Below are 19,404 nucleotides of genomic sequence, written 5' to 3'. Positions count from 1 at the left end.
ATTGAAGTAAATCCTAACTGTCCATGTGAAACACACAGATAGAGATAATTGGTTGACATTTTGAACATGGATGGATGGAAAACTTTGAAATACATATCAGAATTCTTTAATATTGGTCCTAGTTCAGTTGCCTTAGACATGAGAAGTTTTAGGCTGATCGCTTAGCTTCTCTGAGTTTGACTAGGAACTGTGGCTACCTTATAAGACATTCAAGAAGCTCTAGTAGGATACTGTTTGTGAATGGCTACCAAAGATATATCACTGAATGATATTTTTATGGATTAAGATACAATTTAGATGCCATGAGAACTCAGAGAAGGAAACTGTTCTCATCATTTTAGAAGTTAGGAAGATTTCACAAATGAGGGAGCACACAAGTGGAACTCTTGAAAAAAGAAAATGCCTAGTCAGCAGAAAGGACACCATGGAAGAAGAGTACACAGAGAGCAAGGATTTAGAGTGGGAATAAGTTGAGCATTTAAAAGGCTTGGTATCATAGAGCCAGAGAATAGCAGAGCTTCAAGGGATGTTAGAAATTGTCTAGCCCACAAGTTTCACTTAAGAATTGAGGAACTGATACCTTGATAGAATGAGTGCTTTGTGCTGGTAAGTGGCTCATCACTCTTTTCCTCCTATGAGAGCTTCTTGTTAGTGTAAGATTTAGCTGACTAGAACTGAAGAGTAAGATTGGCTGAGAAAGTCTTAAAAAGGCTTTGCATATTTAGATGTGACTTCTTAAGCAATTAATTTCCTCAGTAGATTTTTAAGAAAAAGAGTAAAAGGAAGAAACAGTGGGTTGAGAATGGTGTGCTTTGTCTATAGGAAGGAGCAAGGGCTTAGGTCCCACACAGGAAGCTCCTTCAGTTCTTCCTAAGTGAGGATGAAGACTGACCCAGAGGTAGCCTAATACCAGTGGGGTGAAGAAAAAGGAGGAAACTCCTAAGGGGAAGATTAAAAGTCATTCATGACAGACCTGAAATATCTATATAGGGCCATATAGGACTGTGAGTAGCTTTATATATAATAGAAATTTGCATAGAAAATTGTATGAAAGATACTATTTTTTTCTGTAGTATTAGGAATTGAACTCAGGACCTTTGCATTGAGCTCTACCCTCAGCCCTTTTTGTTTTGAGACAGGTTCTTGCTAAGTTGCTAAATTGCCTGGGCTATTTGTGCTTTAACGTGATCCTCCTATTTCATCCTCCCAGAGTGCTGGCGTTACAGTCATACATCATCATATCTGAATTAAAAGATACTGTTTTATTGTATTGCAGTCTCTATCCTACTACTACAATTTATAGACAAGAAACACGAAGGGAAGTCTGAGAATCAGAGGAAGAGTTGTTGTATCCAAAGTCACATAGATGGCAAGTAACTAGGTCAAAACTCAAGTCTAGTGCCCCTTTTACCACTCAGCTTTCTAAACCTTGGATACATGGATCTTCATGGACTGGTAACTGAGACTGAGTCTTAACTATTTGGAAAGCCTTATTGAAATATATGCAATTCTTTCAATTATTCATCTTGGTGTGTATGTGTATAGGAGGGAGGAGTTAGTGGGAGAGTGTAGAGGGTAGTTGAGGGAGTCAGTGGGAAAGGATGTTCATACATTTTAATAGATCTTCAAAGTCATCTTTGACTCCCAACAGGCTAAGAACTGAAAGACATATGATGTATTTAAAGCAGTATAATTCTGGATAAATATTAAATTATATATTTCTCTTCTGAAAGGTTTGTTTCTTCCCCTGCTAATCCGCCTAATCTACCTGAGGTAGTATCTAGGAATGGGGGAAATTTACAAATCCTTCTAGTAGTAGGAGTAGGCACCTAGACCACATGTGTCTGGGATCCCTGTGGTTCTGATGGTATCCACAAAAGTACTGCTTGTCCTGATTGCTAGGAATCATCCTGATATCCACCACTGAAGATTGGGCTGGTGATGTTCTGAGCCTCTTCTGACCTGGTTAGACCTTCTCACTCCCATGATAGCTTTGGTTCTGTCCTTGCATCCTGGGTCCATCTTTGGTTTAGACTTTGTTCTCTGTCCCTACCCTCTGCTCTGTGATCACCACAGAAACTGCATGGGCAAGTTTGAAGCTTCTGAACTGTTGAATATTGTCCAACACCGAGGGCATTGAAATATTTGATTTCCTTTGATGGAACATGGCAGCAAAGAGTGACTCGCAAGTGAAATCTCCAATACATCTGAAACCTAAATACTCCTCAAAACCATTTTTGTCACAATTGTAACTACCCCATTTGGCACTGAGATTCAGTTACCACATCTGTAAAATAAAGATCATAATATCTCATAAAACTGTGATCAGAATAGTTTAATAGGGTAATGTCCATTAATCTCTTAGAATATTTTCTGGCATTTAAAGCACAATCACTATAATTATTATATTATTTTTATTATCATGTACTGCTTTTTTCCTCTTAGTATTCATGGTACCTGGAACAAAGCTTGAGATATAATAAATAGGAACTTATTTGGAAGGAAATCATTTTAGAGGGCAGTCTCCCTGTGGTGCTAAAGTAACAACAAACCCAAAACCTTAATTAATCCCTGAACATACTTATCAATATTCTAGAAAATATATCCATTTGGCATCTCAAAACATGGACATCTATATTTCAAAGAACATTATTGAAGCATATATACTGTCTGAAAAAAACATATCATGTTTCTGCATATTTGGTGCAAAGTATTTGCTTACTATATGCCATTTATTTATGTTAAAAAGACACCCTGTTTTGCATTTTTATACTCTTTGTTCCATCTACATTTGGTAGTTCCAAACTTATATTGAAATTACTTAGCTAGCATACATGTTAGATTGTGATGAACTCTAACTTGGCAATCAATGAAATGTTCTATTCTTCTTCCTCTTCTTTCACTCCCTCCTCCTTCTGTTTCTTCCAGTCATGAAGCACTTCACAATTCATAGCCTAACTCTGTCTTTTTCATTATACAACTTGTTCCTTCTTTTTAGCTACTTAACAGTTCCAAACAATTGAGCAGTTGCCATCTAGTGGGGAAAAGCTATAACACGGTAAAGGAATCATTCAGATGGAAGCAATGATGAATATACCTGTAGAAGGGACTTAGTAAATTCATTCACAGTTTGCAATAATGATATCATTTGATATTCAATTAGTATGTTGGAGCTATAGAGAAATATCTCAAAATTTGAAATATTTTGGGTTAGGGTGTAAAAGAAAATTAAAACCACTATGAATCTTTAGAGTGATTCTATAGCAGTGATAATAAACACTACCAAACATTGTGATAACCAATCATGCACATTTATTAAAACATAAGATTTACTGTTACTTTGACATTTAATGGACCATATAGAGTTAAGTTGTTTTGTGATGAAGTTGTCAGTGTTTTTTAAATATCTCCAAAATTAAACACACAGTTAACAAGTTGCAAGCTAAGGGATAATGTGATGACTGAGACTACTAATTTAAAGACAATTATAGTAAAAGACACATTGCCATTAATACCCTTCAGTTATTCCCCCTCACTTCAAACACCTCACCATTCTTGTCATTTTATGAAGTAGTTTTAGAAGTACTTTTTCATGAGTGTCTTTAGTTTTGCTGTTGCAGCCTTGATGTTCTGAATCTACTCGAAACACATACCTTTCATGACCATTTTGGTTTGGGGGAAGAACCAGAAGTTGCACAGTGCCAGGTACAATGAATAATGTGGATAAGGATGCAACACAATGTTTTTACAAGCCTGGCTTTTTCAGTTAGATGGAACTCTGCAGCACCATTCATTGTATTTTTGATCATACCTTTAAAGACACTCACCACAAAGGAGTTACAGAACTGCTTCATAAAGTGGCACGAATGGTGAGATGAGTGTGTTAGAGCCAATGGGGAATATTTTGAGAGGGATTCATAGTGATGTGTATTTTCTTCTAATACATTTTAAAAAATTTAAACATTCACCATATATTTTGATCACACTGCATACAATAGTTACAAATGAGCAATAGGACATCTTGGGATGGGTTGAAGATGATCTGTGTATGTGTTTTTTTCTATGTGCAAAACTTTAGTCTTGTTTACAAATATATACATACATAAACAGATGAAGTAAAGGAGGATTGAAGTCTGGGGCTCATTTTCCCAGGACAATACTGCTGAGAATTGGCAAGATTTGAGGCTTAGAATAAGTCCTCACTGTGCTCATCCCTCACTTCATTATCTTCTTCTTGATGCAGGCACAGGATCTGCCCTGCACTGGATTGTTCCTGATAGTACATGTGGTAGACTGCTGTCCTAGAAGAACCAGAGTTTGATTTTCCGAAGGTTACCTAATAACCAGGTCATGCCAGAGCACAGATTCAAACTCAGGTGCATATAATTCCAAAACCTATGATTTACATAGTGTATGCACACGTTCCTTGGATCCAACAGATCTAAATTTGAATCTGTTTTTCCAGAAGAAAACCACCATTACTGTTTATTTTTACTTTTATCTCGCATTACTTGCAAAACTATCTTACTTCCATCGTAGAATAGAAGTATTCTATAAGCATGAATTATTTTTATTTAACTTCCTATCCTTCCCCTTTCTCTCCTTACTAATTGCCACTGCATAATTTAAAAGATGCCTGCTTTGCAGGGACTCAAACTGACCAAGTAGAATGTAAGTGTTGAATTTACTAAATAAGTTCAAACTATATGGAAGACAGGTCTGATCTGGTGAATAATTAACTCATCCATCCATCCATTCATGTGATTTACTTCCTAATAACCCATTTTGTTTTCCACCCTCTGCCAGATACTGAATTAATATCCTGTAGATATACAATAATGTGGCATCAAAGTAGCACCCATTCTAGTTGATTAATGCATGTGCTGGACCAGTTGCTAACTGTTTTGAATACTATCCCTGACTGAGTTCTTGCCATATGATGGTGAGCAAGAAAAAAAAAAAGACATGGTCATTGTATTCATTAAAATTCCAAATGTAGGGCCAGGGATTTAGCTCAGTGGTTCTGCCACCTGCCTCACAAGCACAAGGACCCAAGTTCAATCCCTGGTACCAAAAAAAAAAAAAAAAAAAAAATTCCAAATGTAAAATTACTTCTATAATAGGAAGAAGGTCACACCGTGATATGGAAGAGATGTTAAAATTATCTGATCTAATCTAGATGGAAAAACACCCGTGATGAAAAGCAGGGAAAGAAAAATCCAATCAATTCCTCCAACATAAAAAACCACCCTTTACCTGTGAATGTTAAAATGACACTAAGATTTTACGGGGTCTTGAGTATTCTGTAAAAAGTACTATTCACATTTTAATTTCCAAAACATTTTTGCATCCGATGGTGCATGTGTCAATAATAAGTTGAATAATGCTCAAGGCTACTACAGAAGGAGTATTTACGTCATTAAATGTCAAAGTGAGCTAATGGCATTATGGCAATAGTTGTTAATATTCTTTTAAAGAGTGTTCAGGTTTATGAATGAGTTCTGTCATTTGCATCAAAAACTCAGAAAAAAGACATCAAGAAAAGATGATCCTTGATATAAAAAGATAAACATATCAGTAGGAAGGGAGAGAAGAAAAGGGTAGAATCTCTCTAGAAAATTTTTCTTTGCTGCCTTAAGAAACTTATGCCCAATGGGGTGACCTGGGAAATCGAACACTTTACTTATCTTTTTATTTCAGTAAAAGTGATAAAGAGTGAATTTTTTAAACAGGTAAACAATTAGCTGGGTATGACAAAGTAATTTTCATACATTACTGAGATAACTGCAAGATAGTTCTATATCTATCTTCTAGCTCAAAAATGTGTGATATTTTCCTGTTAGACCTTAAAATTCCTAAACAAATCTTGAAAAGTTATATTTTTTCAGTGCCTTGTCCAATTCGTATATAACAGCACATGATCCAGGATTTTGAGAAGGCAAAGATCAGGTAAGAAAAGATCATGTTATTGTGAAGTAGTCTGGGAGGCTGGGTAAGATATCTCCTCATGCAGTGAACCTTGCTTAGTGTACTACAAATGAAGAATGTCCTTTATGTTAGCAGTTTTCCCCGTGTTCACTCTGCTAATACAAGAAGAGATGGGTGATTTTAAGAAGGAGTCCAATGCAACTGTAAGAAGAAAAATTGTTCCACTCAATTCAACAAACATTTACTGAACATTCAGAACAAAGTGAAGTCTTTTTTGGCATTACAGATGCTCTAAAGTCTCAGAGGTCAAGTGTGTTACCTATTAAAAATTTGCTATCCTACAAGAACTTACTGTGAATCCAACTTTAATTATAGTATAAATCAATACATGTGAAATACATGTACATATACAATATACATATACAATGTGAAACATTGAAAATACTGTGGAAGTTTAGGAAGGAAAGTATCACTCCCTGTTGTTGGATGGGCAAATACAGGCATCTTCTTATTCCCTCTCATAAAGCTCTTTTCTTTTCCCTAACACCTACAGAATCAAATAAGCTGCTTAGCATTATACATGAAGTTCCCTCGTGAGCAAAACCTGGCTTCTTTTCCACTGTAGTTTTTGTATATCAGGAAGTAAGGTGCTTGCCACACTTTCTTCTTCCCTTGCTGTCACTCCCAGAATGCCAAACTAAGCCAAGGGACTAACACATAGCCAGTGTTCAAAAATAATTTAAATTTAAATTTAAATTAATGAATACTTATAACCCACTGTTTTCATGCCTGCCTGTCTTATATATGCCATTCAACTTATGTGGAATAGCTTGCTTTGTCTGATTAACATCTATGAACTCATTCTCCAAAACTTACTGCCTCTATCATAAGTTAGTTTCTTCATTTTTACAATGGGAGTTCAAATAGTATCTATCAGGCAGGATCGTTTTCAGGATTAAATTGCTTATTATAAAATGCATAGAATAGTACCTGGTACAAAATGGGTATGTACTACATAAAATTTAACCCTTATTGTTGGGTGCCCTCAAATATTGACAAGAATAACAGCAGAACTATATGGAGAAGGAAGAGTTGCTGAAGTCCATGTGCAAATGGAAACATTTGAAATGGAAAATTAAGTAAGTTTTTGGCAAATAGTGTTGGAGGTGAACTGTAGAGAAGAAGTCATTATAAAGAAAAGTTAAGAGTCAGGTAGGGTATAACATTGGCACACTTATTTTCTCCCACTCCACAAACACTGTCAACAGAGAGCCAGTGGCTAGAAAATGTCTTGGAAAGCATTCCTTCTGCAAGTTTAATTCCTTTCTCTTTTGTGACTCTCAAACTCTCCCGTGGGAACCAATAAAATGAAGTTATATTAAAAAATTGCAGGTTGCAATGTTGACTGAAAAGGATGTAGACTGTAAGCTGGCTAGGTAGATTCTCTACCAATTGTAAGCTAGGAAAATTTTATAATTGATGCATTCAAAACCATATATGTAGTAAATGTTATGGAATAAAATGCAGATATTCCCAGGAGGTAAATTAGGCAAATATAGTTCACAAAATATATGTGAACCAGATTTTCTAGATTTGGTAATACTTCTACATTGACTTTCCACTGTAAAATTAATGACATTAAAAATCATTTTGAAAACCTGAAATTGAAGAATTTGATTGCTGTATATATGGAATTCACCTGAAAGCTTATCTAATCCCTTTATTCTCCTGAAGGAGGAGTCAATTGAGAGGTAGAGGTGAATAGGGCAGAGGATTTTTCCTGTTGATGTAATTCCAGATGGAGAAGGTGAGAAATAGTATGCTGCAGGAGATGCTAAGCACAAAGCCAGAATTACATTCAAACTAGGGTATCAGTCAGAGGGGCTGGGCAGAGCATGTGATCACAGGAGTATGGATCCAAATGAGGGCAACAGGTGAAGAAAACAACAAAACTAAGAGTGAGAAGCAAAGAAATATGTAAATAGAATCTGATTTAATACCAGAGAGGGAATGGGAGTGAACAGTAAAACCTTACAAGATACAGCCTGACTAGCATGAAGAAGTTGGATTATTTAGAGGAACAGAGGAGACAGGTCAGATTGGGGTGAGGAAGTGAAGCACCATCACTGCTCAAGGAGCTCCTCATCACCCAGACAAAATAATTATACTAATGTGGAGCTTGTTAAATATTTTTTATTTTCAAACTCCTATTGAGGTTCTATATTGTGGAAGAAGAATTTCACTAGTGTGAGGATGTGGCTGGAAGTACACAGCCACAGTCCCTGTACTGAAGGTTATGTAGGAGTTAGCCAGACAGTGGGGGTCAAATCAGGGCAGGGAAAGAATATTCATGGCTATCTATGAAGGCCTTGGGCAAGAGAGAATTTGATATAAAATGTTTTATTCAAATTTTGGACGTTATCTTCAACATTTTCCCTAGGAAATATTCCATGCATCTTGGGTCTTGGTTAGAATTTTCCCTACCTAAAACTACAGGACTGTACTTCTCCCATCATAACCCTTCATTATGTTCTGCTACAACTTCTCAAATATAGTCATACCACTGTGAATGCTCAGTTGGAAGGAATAATCTTCATCTTTGTATTATACCTCAAGTATCTGGCTCTGTCTGGCACATAGACGTTCCGTAAATATTTTTTAAATGAATAGATGAAAAACTAAATGAATAGGCACAGGGTCTCAAATATAAAAGTTCTTTTGGTATTTAGTACCATGGTGTTGGATAGGAAATAAAGGAAAGAAAAATGAGACTCTTGAATCTCTATCCTTATTTTAATCAAGTTTTTTAAATGAAGCAAGAACAGTATTAAATCTTACAAGTAGTTCTCTTGATTTGTGTCCTTTTACACACCCCCATCCTCATTTAGGTTACATTAAGAAGCTGCTTTAAGTCTTCTTGGGAAAGAATATATAAAAAAAAGTATTAAAAATTTCAGTTGTCAACAATTACATAGATTTCAAACACTGTATTTAATTAATTCAATAAATGTTTATTGAATAGCAACTATGTATGCCTTATGCAAAATACCATGGATATAAAAGCAATTATAAGAGAGCTTAAAATCTCTACGTACATATGCTTTTTATTCAGACAGTATTTCAACACTTGAAAAATGTAATAATATTTAATTGAGACCTTTGGCAATTGAACTCATTTTAGTTTCCTACTTAAAATGGAAGAGTGAACATACTGAAAGCCTCATCTTCTTTTCATATATTATGAATAAAATGAGTGATAAAATAATAAGTTGTATTTTTAAGTCAGAGTAACAAAACCCAGTCTTTTGCTTAATCAAACCAAAAGACATGCATTCTTTAAATATATATGTAATTTATGGAACTCAAGAGAGGACTGACCCTTAGAAATGAACTAAAAAACCAAGAAATTAAAAATGAATTATATCTTCATTTAAGAGTCTATGCCAGGTAAAGATGCAATGCCTCAATTCCAAAGTCCCGAGAGAGAGAATTTGATTGGCTGGCTTGGTTCAGTTGTAGACTGAGTTTGGATTCTTCCAGAAGCAGGCCCTGAGACTATCATTTAAGTACAAATAGTTTTTTTTGAGGAAGTGGAACAAATACCAATAGAGACACGGACAAGTATGACAGGGAAGAAAAGGCAGCAATAAACCTGTGTTATCAAGGGAGCTCTTACTATGACTAGGTAACTGAAAAATCGACAGTAGAACACACGTCTCAGTGCTAATCCAACCTAGAATGCAAAGGACCAATTACATATTAACTGCTGTAGGTCTTTTGTTTATGCTCTGAGGAGTGATAATTATCTAGCTCTTCCAGCTTGCTGTATGTTTAAGAGAATTAGTCTTCAGCTTTGGAGAAAGTCCTCCAGCAAAGAAATGCTGAGACTGGCAGATAGATGTTGGTTGTACATAATCCTCTTGCCCTTCCCACTTGAATATGTACCACCATCTAACTGCCAGCTGAGGAAGAATCGTAGCTTCTAGAATTAAACATGCAATTATTATTTGAATATTCAACGTTTATTAAGGATCATACCCTTAATGGTAGGTACAGGACCGTAAATAAAAACAAGTTATTGTCCTTCCAACTTAGCTACTCATATTATTACCGAAGAGACAGATGAAAAGTAATTGAAATAGGGAGTAACAAGTACTACATCATTGGAGGTATGTACACAGCGCTGCAGGGATGCTGCCGACTCACTGAGGGGAATGCTGCAAAAGCTGTGCTGAGCATCACATCCCAATTAGAAGCAGAGATTAAAGAGTTGATTGTGTCTGAGACACTTGTTCGCCAGGTTGTTTTTCTCTTCCCTATGGAGAGCAAACTCCAGACTCTCAGTAAACATGTAGCATTTGGTAATGATGCCAATTTACTAAATGTTTTATGGAGTTTTTTTTCCTTCTGTTTGCCCTTTCATTTGGACGAATCTTTGAAAAGGCACAGAGCCTGGTAAGCACATTAGAAGAAGCAGGAGGCTGAAGTTGAACCTTTGTCAAAATGATGACAGTGAGTTTGTCTGGCCGCCGTGGGACAGAAACAGTGAGACCATCATTTATACAGAGATTCATTATCTGGAGAATGAAACCCCAGAAACAGGAAAGTAAAACTTACTATGAGTGGGCATGGATTATGGGCCACTATTGCTCTAAATCCTCTGGGAATAGAGAATATTGATGAGACGCCAAGGATCCTAAACTGAAAAAAAAGATTATAAAATGTTGTATTAGGAATGGCAATTAATTTTAAAATGTTAGAAGAACCAAAAGCAATGAGTTTTCTTTCATGTAAATACTCCATTATATCATAAAGGTACTGTACTCTAGCAGCATGCACACACACACACACACACACACACACACATTAGAGGTGTCATTCCACAGAAATTATAGTTATTACATGGCAAATTTGGAAAGTATTCAGAAAATATACATGGATCCCTATGTATAGATTTTTTACAAGGACGATTATTGACTAAACTTCTCACAATTAAAAATGATTACTTCTTCCCAGAGTCTCCAGAAGCATAAAGAGCAGCGATTCCCTAATAAGAGGGAAAATGTGGTCATTCATCATTATGCCTGCCTTACTGGAAAAAGAGTGATGTTTTTACTATGAGCACTTTTGCTTTTGAGTGAACAAATTATTTTATCATAGAAAAGTAGGGTGGTCCATTATTCTTGTAATTTCTGCCTTCAAAATTTTGTTTTCAGAATCAGTTGACTGAGTTGTAGCATTGCTTGATTTAAATGAGAGCTGGATTACCATAAATGCTCAGCGCTCACAGTAAGCTATGACTAGGCAAAGAAAAAGGCACATTGTTTTCAAACTTGTGGTGTGATTTATACCCACCAGTGGTTCTGATTGAGAACTCACTGTAAGTTTTGTTACCAAATCCAGACCAGGCAAGTTGATCCATTTGATTTAGCCTTCACATCCTGCAGTGCTTTGCATTCATTACACTTTCCGTATATGTTTTTTCTTCTTTAGCTCAAAAGCTTTGCAAAGGCATAGACAATGTCAGTCTTATTTATATTTGAATCTTTGGGTGCTAGCCTGACATCTAGCAACAACAGTTACTTCATTTTAGAATTAATTAATTAGTATATTTTTGTAGAAAAGAGCCTTTTAGGGCTTTTCTACTTAGCAAAACTATATGATCTTGCATATTAAGATCTATAAATCCTCACCAATTAAATGTGAATTTTTTTTGATTCATTGGATTTATATAAGTATCAATTTGAAGCAGAACATAAAAAACTTCTTTTTTTGGTACTGGGGATCGAACTCAGGTCCTTGTGCTTGCAAGGCAGGCAGCAGAACCACTGAGCTACACCCGCAGCCCCATAAAACTTTTTATAAACTGAATAGTATATATATGATTATCATTTGTGGAATTTTCTTAAAATAGAAATTGGAATCCCTGAAAGATGCCAGGGTAGAAGTCAGCATGGATCAGTATCAGAAGACAGTGTTCAAGAGAGCGAAACAATCAGTATATACATTGTATAAGGAAAAAGTTCAACAAATTGCTTTTGAATATTTACCTTGTGCTTTCACTTGATGTAATCTTATTTAACTATATTGACAATTTGGTGAGTCAGGGATTGTTGTCCTCGTTTCACAGAAACATATCTGAGGATAAGTAGGTTGCCACAGGTCCTTTGTGAATGTTAGCCAGCATTCAACCCAAGATCTAACAACTCTACAGCTTCCTATACAAAATCCATATACATACACATTGCTACAAAGTAGAGAAATTCTGCATGGTTATTCTGCATGATTAAAGATAGAATTAGGCCAAAGAAGGAAAATTACAGAGAGAAAGAATTTAGACTAATCCAATTAAAAGAATCATTATTAGACTAACCTGAGAGAGAATGTAGTAGTATCTCTGTGTAGTGACTTGTTTTCAATGGAGATATTCAGGTTTAAAATTAATAAAACATTTGTCCAGTACATTCTTGTGAGGACCCAAGCATTGGAATGGATGTGGTAGATTATCTGTAAGGTACTTTCAAGGTCCTAAGATTCTATGTTGTCAACTTCTGCTTGTCAGGCTGACAGGGAATTCTTGAGACATAAGAACAAATGACAAGTCCTTTCAGGTGTGACTTCCTGGGTTTGCTGATGTCACCAGGTGATTCCTAGGCAGAAAGGGAAAAAGCTGGCTAATCAAGTAGTTACACTTGGGAAGGCAGTATAGTTTGGGGAAAAAAATGTTATGGTTTAAAATGTGTTGAATTTGGATCAAACAGACCTAGATATAAAGGGACTTTTCAGTCTCTCTCTGCTTGGGGGTTTTAATTCCATGACATGGTGTAATAATATTGAAGGATCAAATGTAACAATGCATGTAAAGAGGTCAGTACAGGAGAAGAACTCAGGGGCTGTTAGTCATTAAAATCATCATCACCGTCTTTATTATTATATCCTTGATGGGGAGAGGTACCTTTTAGGAGGCCATCAGGCAGTAACCATCTCTGTTTCACCTGGTGCTAGTCATTCTCTAGCAACACAGACAGAGGGTAGTCTTGTAGAATATTAGAGCTGAGGAGTTTTTAGATTATCTAGTTTGATGTTCTTTTAACTGTAGTGAAAGGTGCATAGTGTGAGTGTATGTGTCTAGATTTATAATCTATTGTAAATGACTATTTCTGAAAATGCAAAGAAATAACTACAGAAATGAAAAGAGAAATTAAAACAAAAATCATACAATCTCATGGTTTTGATTTTCAAAACATATCTAATTATTCTGACAAAGTCTTTTAAAAGTTTCCCCTCATTTTCAGTTTATAGTACAGATTAATCAGCCCAAATCCAAAGGTCCAAAATATGAAGTGCTGCAAAATCTGAAACTTTGAGTTGCTGACATAATGCTACAATTCCACACTTGATCTCATGTGACAAGTCAGATTCAAAACACAGAGGCACTAAAAATATTGTATAAGATTACCTTCAAACTCTGTTTTTTAATATTAATATGAACCATAAGTGAATTTCACAATTAGATTTTGGTCTCAAGAGATGGTATGTATATGGAAATATCCCAAGATCTGAAAAAATTCAAAATCTAAAATGCCAAGGAGAAGGGATATTTAACCTGCAGATGGGAATCAGTTTGCAAACTGGTATCCATCCACAGACCACATTTTGAGTAGCACTGATCTAGCTCATTCCTAATTATATACAGAGGCAAGAAATTCCAGAATGAAGAAAGGCATGGTCATTGTCACAGAGCAAACATCACTCTTTTAACTTAGTTATCATTTAGAGGACCTAAGGATTAGGCATGACTGAATAAAAGCCATATACACATAAGAGGAATTAAAGTTATACTATGTGGTGGAGGTTAATGCCTATACCAACCAGTTACCTGACTGGGAGTTTATAGTAGTATCTCTAATCATTTGTAACTATTTTGAGTGAAAGTTAATTTTTTCTCAGAGAAGAGTAAACTAGTGACTCTTATGTGTCTGCTTTATATATCCTAGGCCTTACATATAGTATTCAATTCTCATAGCAACTCTCTAAGATAAGAGTAATTATTTATGTATTAATTATGTACTTTTCACAAAAGCTTAAACAACTTACCCAAATGGATATTACAACTAGAAAGTGAATGAACTAACATTCAAGCCCAGGTTTGTTTGACCATAGAGTCCTTTTCTTTTGTCTATGTTATTATATAAATATAATCAGCAGCTTGGATAGATTATGTCCTTGAAGAAAAATACTTTTCTTAACAGTTATTTCAATGTAGAATTTAAATAACATTTTTGTGTTTGCAAGAGACTTTACAACCATTTATTACTTCCTTCTCCTGTGTTGCTGGAACAAAGCCTTCCATGAAGACTAGGCTACAAAGGCACAGGAAGGTATTCTTTAACTATAATTATCAAAAGTTGGTTATAAATACATATTGGAAATTTATGATGTTTTAAAGTTTCATTTTTAAAATGTGCTACATTTTTAAAGGGTGCTACATATCCCCAGATTTACTTAATAGTCCGTATTATACTGTACACATGTTATACTATACAGAGCATTTTATACTGTGATCAGTCCTTATATTTCCTAAATATTTTTGCAATATTCTTGGTAATTATATACACTGATAATAATATACACAGATGGTAATAATATACACTGCCTATCATTTAATTACAATCCATATTAACTTATAAAATTAAAAATTAATATTTCTAGCCCAAATTATAGTTTTGAAGAGACAATAAATTTACACTCAATATAGTACCTAGTACCCCAATGGTCTTGTTTTCCTCCCAGCATATAGTAAACATTATTTAGATTTCCATTTTGTTTTTAGACATTTTTCAAAATTAACATTTATGATCAGCAAATAACCTATCAGTAAGGAACTTATAGAACATATGGTAGATGTATTATAAAATTTATCAGGATAAAAATGTATTTTTCAACAACGAACAAGGAAACATTCATCCATTCATGTAGCCTTCAGCAAACATATACTGAGCACATTTTATAATCCAAGTACTATGCCAAACTTATGTAGAATTGAAGATTTTTTTCCTGACTCAAAATACATTTGTGGTTAACTAAACCTTCTAGAACATTCATTTCTACATCTAGGGATAATACCTTTACTTTTTGACTTTGTGTGCTTTTATATCTAGGTTGCTGATATAACCTTGAATGTAATAGCAAATGACATGCTACAGGACTTACAAATATTTGGGATATTCAATCCAAGAGAATTATTTTTTCGTAACATCCAATACATTATCTAAGATTTCTAAAAAGTAATGAGTTTTGAGAGCAATTTTCAGTTCACAGATAAATTAAGGGAAATTTCCTATACCAAGCGGATTATCCTGTATACAGAGATTTCCTATATATTTCTGGTCCCAAACATGCATAGTTTCTCCCACTATCAACATCCCTCACCAGAGTGCTACATTTGTTACGATTGAGGCATTCACACTGGCACCTCATCATTGCCCAAAGTCCACAGTTAATGTTAGGGTTCACTCTTGGTGATGTACTTTCCATAGATTTGGACAAATGTATGACATAATCTATCATTACACATCATAGGGTATTTTCACTGCCCTGAAAATCTCTTGTACTTTGCCTATCCAAACCCCCACAACCACTGTTCTTTTTACTTTCACTATAGTTTCATTATTTTATTGATTTTTTTTTACACCAGGATCCAATTGAAAAGAATTCTTAACTGCTTTATTCAATACACATTGCATTATTTATTTGAAACTTATTTTCTAAGTTTTAAGAAGATCCTCCTCTCAAATTAATAGTGTATAATAACTGCTTTGTATCAGATTAGTAGGATCCAATATTTTTCAGATTACCACATTCATCCAAAAGTATTATTAGATATAAGTAACAGAAACATGTATTTCAAAATATACAAACTAGGTTAGGTAGATTCAAGGTCTTAAAGATGCTGTTCAAGATGCTTCATTCCCCTTTCCTCTCATCCTTCCTGCAAAAAAACAACATAATGTTCTTATAGTGGGTTAGAATTTATAAAGAAAGATCTTCTACATTCACTCAAATGTTTAACATTCAAAATAATGCTTGCTGGTAAATATGATTGTTGCCTTCACCCCCCCACCCTCAATTAAACAGCGCTCAAAAGAAGTAGTCTCTATTGAAGTTGCTCCATTTCCTCGTTTCTCATTCTCTCTCAACTCATTTCAGTCAGTCTTTAGCTTTAGTCACGCTGCCATGATATCCAGTTTGCAGGGTGTGGTGGTCAATTCTTCGTCCTCATCTTTCTCCACCTCTCGGCAATATAATGTATACCTAATCACTTACATTCTCTTAATTCATTTTCTTTACCTTCTTGTAGTGTAATGAAATCTGATTTGCTGCTTGTATTATGACAGACTCTTTTTCAGTCCCTTGTTGACTTTTCCATCTCTTAATATTAATGTTTCCTGCTTTTCCATCTCTTAATATTGATGGGGGTTTAGACTTGGAACCTCTTTTCTCCTCTGTTGATACTTTCTATTCAACATCTCTGTTTGGATGTTTAATAGTCATTTCAAACTTATATAAAAATCAGACTCTTCATTTTTCTCACTGACAGACCTTTCCAGGCACAAAACATAGGATTAATCTCTGACTGCCTGTTTCTCTAGAGCCTAGATCCAACCTACCAGAAATTCCTGTCCGCTGTATATTTAAATACCCCAAATCCAGCTACTTCTCACCAGTGCTACCAATGTTTTCTTACCTAGAGAACTGTTACCTATGGGGACTGTTTCCTAAATGATCTCCTGATTTCTATAGTCAAATCTCCATCTAATAGCCAGAAAGATATGTTTATTTTATTTATTTGTAATTACTTATATTCTGATAACTTCTCATGGGAAATTTTTAAAAAACCATACTTCTTTAGGTCTCTGCTCAAACATCACTTCCCAAGAAAGGTCTTCTTTGACAGCCTCATCTAAAATAATCCATATGCAACTCAGCATACTCTCTGTTTACATCGTGTTTGAGTAAAAAATCACTGTGCTTATTATTCTCTGATATTCTGTGTACATAGCCCCAACATTATAGTTTATCTGCATCAGAATGTAGTTTCTTATGAAAGCAGGCACTTTGTCCTGTTTACTATTTTATTTTCAGCACTAGGAACAGTGTCTAGCAAGCAGTTGATACTCAATAAATATGCTTGAGTGAATAAAAAAAGTGAAGTAAAGAGATTAAGTGATGCATGGCTGGCAAGCTAGGCAGGCTACAGAGAAAGAAGGTGAACTCTTATCACCTGATCTCATCAAGTGATCTTAAACCCCATGTTTTCTTCTCTACTCCACTGCCTTTCTGCTGAACCAGGTCTTTGAAAATTTGAGTATTTCTGTATTTCCCTTGAATTAGCCATCACCCAACTGTCAGTGGTCCAGTCAAAATATTGCCTACTATGTACTATTTTGAAGAATACAATGCAAAACACTTCAACACCTGCTGAAAACAAAATAGATGAGAGCCACGGTATCCTCCATTTCTGTACTCACTACTCAAAAAAATCAATTGATCTAATTTTATTATTTTAAAAATCAAGGTTTTTTTCCTCTTGTCTGGCACCCTAATCATTTCTAAGCAAGTGTTCTCTAACACAATTTTGCTACATATTATTGCATTATTATCAATTGTCATATGTTATTAATGATGAAATCCTTATTTTATTTAAAATTTTAAATAACTAAAATAAAATAAAATTTTAAATAATTTTATTTTATTTTATAATTTGTTAAAAAACAAATTATATTGTGTTCAAGATATTCAAGAATATCAATAAAATAAAGCTCTGTTCACCTTCCTGTGTGCTTTCTTGAGTTTTGATATTCAGAGAATTGCCTGTAACTACAGTTTATTTTTGTTATTCTTCAGCAAGTGATGGTGGCAGGGACACAAATTAATGTTTTCATGTGAATGCCCTGACTTCTTTCATGAATGTCACAGTATATATATAGAGAGTGTGTGTGTGAGAACTATCCATCCAAAGGATTTTTAAAATTTGTATGGAAATGCCTCCAGAATATAGTTGCTGGGTGGACGTTTTCTCTTCTTTTAATAGCAATGCGCCTGTTCCAACCCTGGCCTTTGTAACCCCTCCCAAATTCTCATAAATAATGACTATGGTTTTACAATAATAACAAGTGCTGTCACTTCACTGCCTGAAATCTTAAATAAGGTCCAAGAGCTTTGTGAACCTCAGATTATTCATGCAAAAAATAATTATTTTATACATACATACCATAATAAAATATATGGTGAATTTTTGTTTTAATTATCACAGCAGAAGATATATTGTCCTTAATTCCCTGCAACCTACTCCCTATCACTTAAAACACACTTAGCTCATTATGCCTGCCACTTTCAAAAATAGTTCTGGAAGCTCTTTTTCATGTCTTTGGTTGTGCCTTCTTGGCTATCTTGATGTCCTAAATTGATTCAAATGCTTACCTTTCATGCTCATTTCGACTTTGGGGAAGAGTCAGAATGTCAGATCTGATGAATAAGGTGAGTGAGAATACATCGTAATGTTCTTCCAAGGCTGCCTTTCTATTTTTTGGCACTTGGCAGCATTTTTTTTTATCACACCTCATAAACACTAATGAAAGAAGACTTCCAGAACTGCTTCAGAAAGTGAAAAGAAGGGTGAGAAAAGTGTTTTCAAAGTGAATAGAAACAATTTGAGGGGCATTTTTAAAGTCTAAGCATTCATATATTCTGATCACACTGTGTATGTGTTGTGTGTCTCATAAATGTTCTTTCAAGGATTGTGTGAGATAAAATGCAAATGCTGATTAGAGCATCACCTGACAAGGATGGTTAATTAGTGTTAATATTTTCCCTCTTCTCCACAGTCCTTTAGATTCATTTTTTTCTGCCTTGTCATTTTAAATCTGCATATTCTTCCCTCAGGAATGTAGTTGCCATGTAAAAATTGATCATGGACTTGCCAGCACTTTCTCTAAAACTACAAATAATTCAGCTATCTAGTTGTCTTACTTTTTCTAATTATCTATTCCATTCTTTTCTATTATCAGTTAAATATAATTGCCAATGATAAGGAAATTCTTGGCTTAATTGACACCACAATGTATGCTTTGAATCTTATAAGCATCGTACTTCTCAATTATCCAATCCAGAAACTACTGGGAAGTGTTAATTAGGTACTAAAAAAAAATTGCCCTACCATAGAGAGCTTAACAATTTTACATTCAATCAGCCGATATGGCAATAAATTACATATATCATGCTATATCCATCCTGTCCAGGTGTGATTTGGAATTGTTGATGTTCAAAGGCTTGTCATTCAACCTTGCATTTTTATAAAGTTATTATTTTTTAAAATATTATTTTAAGGGTACATTTTAGTTATACAATATAATGACATTCATCATTGGAAATTTGCACCTTTACATAATCTCTCTTGGTTCTTATTTTCCCCCC

The 19,404-nt window shown here is 34.8% G+C and overlaps 1 protein-coding gene and 1 pseudogene across 22 annotated transcripts in view; both read left to right on the top strand.

Annotated features, from left to right (window-relative positions):
* Positions 1-19,404, top strand: part of Dlg2 (discs large MAGUK scaffold protein 2) — a 2,046,311-nt gene that overhangs the window by 834,292 nt on the left and 1,192,615 nt on the right. The window lies entirely within an intron of this gene.
* Positions 1-19,404, top strand: part of LOC147827839 (UDP-GalNAc:beta-1,3-N-acetylgalactosaminyltransferase 2 pseudogene) — a 44,834-nt pseudogene extending 25,430 nt beyond the window's left edge. Inside the window, exon 1 of the transcript XR_015451541.1 lies at positions 1-19,404. This exon is cut by the window's left edge and continues 25,430 nt beyond it. The product of XR_015451541.1 is annotated as a UDP-GalNAc:beta-1,3-N-acetylgalactosaminyltransferase 2 pseudogene (transcript).

The sequence above is a fragment of the Heterocephalus glaber genome, unplaced genomic scaffold (genome assembly GCF_053883595.1).
Source record: "Heterocephalus glaber isolate CG9 unplaced genomic scaffold, H.glaber_assembly_v1.0 deba00001429, whole genome shotgun sequence".
Lineage (NCBI taxonomy): Eukaryota > Metazoa > Chordata > Mammalia > Rodentia > Bathyergidae > Heterocephalus > Heterocephalus glaber.
Note: the sequence above shows the minus strand (reverse complement) of the source record. Positions and strands in the feature narration are given on the sequence as shown.